Here is a 6,274-nt window from a genome sequence, read left to right on the forward strand (position 1 = left end):
TCGCGGGGTGCGCGACGTCGCGGCGATCGTCCACCCTCAGGGGTGTGTGTATGGGGGGATATATCTATCTGGTAAATATGGAGAGACAAGGAGTTCTTTGTCTCTTAGCAATAAAAAAATGGTGTGGGAGTCGCCACCTAGTATTTTGGTCACTAGGAACCCTAACTGGTCTTAGAGATCGGGCACGGGGACTGGTTGCGTAAAGGGAAGGTATTAGCACCCCAAATACGCCCTACCTAGGGTAAGCTGCTTTGTTTGTTTGTCTGATAAAATCAAGGTCCCGTTGTGTTTCCTAGTTGTTGGTCCATCTATGGTTCAAGAAAAGTCCTCCTCAATAAGGAGGTCCTTATCTTATCGGGTAAAACCTAACCGTGCTAATGTCTATGACAAAAAAAAAAAACATATTTAATATCAGGAAAAAGTTTTGTATATAAATTCATAATCCCATATCTAAAAAATAAAACAAAAAGATTTTTTAGAATTTTTGAAATATTGGCCTAGTTCTCATGGCTTGAATAAACTGGTTATTAAAGCCAAAATGCATGCTAATACATATATCGTTTTGAAATTTTCTTTGTTGTATGAAAAATATGATGTTGTAATATTTATATATATATATATTGGAGAGACTAGGCCGTATTTTAAAACAAAACATTTTTTAATTATGTATATATTTTTTTTGTTGTTTTGATGCAAATCGGGTACTTTAATACCGGGTTGATATTCTTACGATATAAAAATATAACCAAATATTAATCCACTTTGATAAAAAAAATGCTGAAAAATCAACAATATTTTTAAAAATATTTAGGAAATTTTTGAAAGCAAAAGACATTTTTATTTTGAAAATCTTTGATGTTTTGACGAAAACCGGGTATTTTAAAATCGAATTTGTATTTCTATAACATAAAAAATACAAACCAAAATTGATCAAAGTACAATAATAAAATTACAGAAAAAAACACATATTTTCTGAAATAATTTTTGAAGAATTTTGGTAAATTTTTTTTATATATATTTATATATAAATAATCTAAAACAAAAGAATATATAATATATAATATTAAATGGGCTGGGCTGGTCCGGCCCAACCAACTGGGTTGGGCCGGACTCAGCCTTAAAATGGATTGGGCCGATTTCGGCCCAAAATGGATTGGGCCGATCTCGGCCCGAACAATTATCCTCTTCTGGGCCAGGACCGGCCCAGAAGAGATGGCTGGGCCAGGATCCGCCTGGCCCAGCAGCCTAAACCGGGCGGGGGGGGAATTAATTTCCCCCCACCCCTGCATGCAGAACGCTATTCGTTCTGCATGCAGAGAAGGAAAAAAAAAATGCTATAGATATAGGGAAAGAAAGGTTACCTGGCGGGGCTGTGGCGGAGCGTTGCTGGTCTGTCGGCTTCGCTGGCGGTGCTGCGGCGGCTCCAGGCGGCGCTGCAGCTGTTCCTAACGTCCGGCGGTGCTACTGTTCCTCTTCCAGCCTTCTACCCGTTTCCAGCTTTTCCCCTCCCTTTTCCTATGGTTCGGTCTTCTTCTTTTTTTTTCTTTTCTTCCCTTCCCTTTCTTCTCTCGGTCTGTCTTTTTTTCTCTGTTTTTTTTTTTATGTTTTTCTCTCCTCTCGGTTTCTCTCTTCTTTCGGTTCTTCCTCCCTTTCTCTCCTCTGTTTTTTTTCGTTTTCTCCTCTCCCTCGTTGCCTCTCCTTTTTTCTTCTTTCGGGTCTCTTCCCTCTCCGTCCTCCCCCAGTTGCAGCTGTGTTGGTGTTATTTATAGAGCCAAGTGAGTGGCTCTTTTTTCGGCTCTCATGGGTAACAGCCGGCCGGTCGGCCATTGGGCGCGGCTGCCGAGGTTCGGCGAGTGGTGCGCGGTGGGTGGTCGGCCATTGTGCCCGGTCGGTGGGCTCCAAGCGAGAGAGTGGCCGGCAAAATTCAAAAAAAAAGCATCATTTTCCTTCTTCCCCGCTGTCTGTTTCGGGGGGAAGAAGAAAGATGAACAGTGTCGTTCAAAACGACACCGTTCTGCCCTCTTCCTTTTTTTTTTTTTTTTTTTTTTTGAATGGATGAAACGGCGTCGTTTTGGAGAAAACGCGCCGTTTCATTTAAATGTGGCGCCAGAACGCGCCAAAGTCCAAATCAGCCCTCAATCATCTTTTTTCCCTTCAATTGCATCCCTGCCGAATTCGAACCCTGTCCCTATATTTGGCCGCGTTTTTCACTTTAGTCCTTGGCCTCGGATTTATGCAATTGAGCCCTTAATTGATCAATAAACTTCCAATTTCTTCAATTAGACCCCTGAATCAATTAATTCCAACCCCCCTACTTGCGCGCCTTCTCCAATTTGATCCCTGGTTTCGGATTTCTTCAATTAAGTCCCTAATTGGCCCTTAAACTTCAATATTTATGCAATTAAGCCCCTGATTTGACTTAATAAATTCCTAAAAAATATATTTTGGCCCCAGAACTTAAATTTCTTCCAATTAAAGCCCAAATTGACTTAAAAATCAATTTTTCTTGCAATCAAATCCCCTATAAAATCATTTAAAAATCCAATTAAATCCAAAAACATCCAAATTTGGGCTTTTCTCCTCCAATTCAAATTTTCCTTCTCAACAGGGCTCTCATCCTTCAAGAATATACTGTCAAAAATCCAATCTTTGTATTTTTAACCTCCTTGACTGATTTTTCTGACCATTTGCTGAGCGCTTCTGCCTCCTGTTATTTTTCTAACCTCCTTTGGCTATTTATTTTATTTCATTTATTTGGGGACCCAAAAATGGGTTACAACAGATGCCCCCTCTTTATAAAGCTTATGGAGCAGAGGTTCTGCGCAGTAAGTTTTATAAAGATAAACCAAAACTGAGCTCCCGAAACTGATTTAGTCGGAGCTCGATTGCTCTGAAACTTTGTCCTTACAACAATCCTCCTTAACCCAAAAACTATGATCAAAATTTAGTCATCTCGAGATCCCTTCTGGTGATCTCCTTTAACCCTAAAAACTTGGAATCTCATCTGGCGATTCCTTTACCCATAACCAAATACAAAAACACGTATGTGGTCTCATTATGACGGGTGACCTGCCCGAATGGGAAAAGGAAAGAGTGGTCTCATTATTATGGGTGACCTACCCAGGGGGAAGAATGGCCTCATTATTATAGGTGACCTACCCAGGTAAAAAAAAGAAGAATGGTCTCATTGTATGGGTGACCTACCCAAGAAAAATGATGGTCTCATTGTATGGGTGACGAACCCAAGAAAATGATGGTCTCATTGTATGGGTGACGAACCCAAGAAAAATGATGGTCTCATTGTATGGGTGACTAACCCAAGAAAAATGATGGTCTCATTGTATGGGTGACGAACCCAAGAAAATGATGGTCTCATTGTATGGGTGACTAACCCAAGAAAATGATGGTCTCATTGTATGGGTGACTAACCCAAGAAAAATGATGGTCTCATTGTATGGGTGACTAACCCAAGAAAAATGATGGTCTCATTGTATGGGTGACGAACCCAAGAAAAATGATGGTCTCATTGTATGGGTGACCTACCCAAGAAAAATAATGGTCTCATTGTATGGGTGACCTACCCAAGGGGAAGAATTCTTAGTAAACTCCATGCTTTTCTAAGAAATAGTTTCAATACGAGGTCCCTTCTAGCGACCTTCCTTGATGAATGTCGAAGTACGAGATCCTTTCTGGTGATCTCAAATAACTTGAAATCCCATTGAGCAATTCCTTTTACCTCAGCTAAAACATGAAGTTCCTTCTGGCGACCTTCATCGAAATACAAGATCCCTTCTTGCGATCTCCTTTATCCAAACAACTTGGAATCCCATCTGGCGATTCCTTTTATACAAAAGCTGAAATTTAAGGTCCCTTCTGGCGACCTCCATCGAAATACGAGATCCCTTCTAGCGATCTTAACAACTTGGAATCCCATTTGGCGATTCCTTTTTACCGAATGCTATCGATGTCGTTCTTCCTGCTGGCATGGTTTGAAAACCATTATCTTATCTTCTTGTTGTTCTAGAATCAACTCAATGATTCTTTCTTTGTCCATAATCTTGTTGGAATGCGCTAAGATCTCCTTCTGTAACGATCCAAAAAAACATACATGCAATGATTTATGATTAGATGCAATGCATGCATTCGTACCTAGTTTTGAAACATAGGCCCCATCCTCTTCTTCTAGTTCATGAGACTCCCTCTTAACATGAACTTTACTTTTGAAGTCGTATGCTGAATTCATCTCTCGTGTTGCCTATCATATTCTTGGAGAAGAAGTCTTTGACTTTCTTCAAGTAGTCCTTTTCTCAAAATGTATGACTTGTATTTGCCTCTTTGTCATGCTTTTGTCAAATGCTTTAGCTTGATTTTCAAAACTATGGGCTTCCCACCAATTCAAAAAACAACTCGTTTTGCCCCCAGTGTAGGGGTGTGATCCTAGTCTGGGCTTTTATTCATTCAGCCAATGATAAACTTTTTTAGTGCGTGAAGGGATAATGATGATTTTTTTTTTTCAAAATGCACATTGTTATGGTTGATAAAGACAATTACAGATGATTATAAAGTGACCCCTTAATCATTTATCCATTCATTACGCTATCAGAGGTAGGGATGTACTTTAGGGTTAGCTTTTCTTAAATTTCATATTAAACCATTTTATGATATAACCACTCAAACTTGTTCAAAAAGTGCATAATCTCATCATTTATTAAAAAAGTAGGCTCAAAGACAAACATAAAATCTGGCTGAAAACATGAGCCCTGATTGCTAAATAGAGAAAATAAAAGCAATGACAAAAGCAAATGACAAAAACATGCTAAGGCAAATAAAGTTGTTTTACATTTTGAAAACTACGAGAAGTTATTGGGTCAACCCGTTATGGAAAGTCAACCGAGGCAATGCTTCATCTTCCTTCCCCACTTGCGTTTCCTTGTCTTCTCCTTCGATCTCGCCTTCTTCATTATTGACGATTCTTGACCAAGGTTTTCCAACCCTTTATCCCCTATTACTTTTGTCATGACCAGGCAATGGATTTGAATTGATATTGGGTGTGTCTTCAAACGACACCCATCCTATCTTGATGAGCTTCAACAACATGTTCTTGAAAGCGTAGCACGTTTCAAGACAATGTCCGGGAATACCAGCATGGTACTCGCAAGTCAACTCGGGCTTATACCAGATGGGGAATGGTGGTTGTAGTGGTAATGTAGGGATAGGAGCTATTTGTCCAATGCTCAGTAGTTTGGCATACATTTCCTTCAAAGGCATGGGTAATGGCGGTAGTTGTTCTGCAATGTACCTTGTATTTGGTCTTTGGTAGTTGTTTTGGTTGTTTGACTGGTTATTTGCTCGATTAGAGGAAAATGGTTTGTTAAAGTTTATGTGGGCAACATGAGAGGTAGGTATTTGTGGGTTGAGTGAATCCACTATATTGCCCTTGGACCCACCTTCAAAGTCGTAAATGTGACCTTCCATTTTTCTTCCAATAAAACCCTTCGCCTCCAATGGCTCAACTATACGTCCAACTTTAATCCCTTGCTCTATTCTTTCAGCTATGCGTACCGCATCGTAGAAATGCTGAGATGAGCTACCCATTAGGTGCTCATAATATGGTGTTTTAAAGGTATTGGCAAACAAGGTCACCATCTCCGTTTCTATCAAAGGGGGTTGGACATGCATTGCCTCATCCCTCCACCTTTGCGCATAGGCCCTTACCGACTCTTGGCTCCTTTTCTCCATTGACATTAGACTTGTTCGATCAGGAGCGATTTCCATGTTAAACTTGTACTGCTTAAGGAAAGCCTCCATCAAGTCTCTCCAGCTCCTGATCCTGACACTGTCTAACCTCATGTACCAGCTCAAAGCGGATCCTGTTAGGCTATCTTGAAAGAAATAGATTAGCAATTTATCGTTATGGATTACTTCCGCCATTTTGTTGCAGTAGGATCGAAGGTGAGTGTTTGGGCATTCCAAACCGGTATACTTAATGAATTCTGGTATCCGGAAATCTTTTGGCACCGCAATGTTTGGTACCAAACATACTTCGGATGCTCGTATAGGGTCAAACCAGTCATTACCCTCAACTGCCCTTAATCTTTCTTCCAAAGCAAACAGCTTGTCTTGGTCCATCAAACTAGGAGACCTATTATCCGGGATTCCCTCCGCTGTTAAGTCCACAGTGATTGGAGCGTGAGTTGGCTGGATAGGGGTGATAGACACAAAATGTTGTTCATTGGCCGAGTTTGCCCCCTGGTTTTGAGATGCTTGAGGGATG

This window comes from Populus nigra, chromosome 18 (genome assembly GCF_951802175.1).
Source record: "Populus nigra chromosome 18, ddPopNigr1.1, whole genome shotgun sequence".
NCBI classification, from domain to species: domain Eukaryota; kingdom Viridiplantae; phylum Streptophyta; class Magnoliopsida; order Malpighiales; family Salicaceae; genus Populus; species Populus nigra.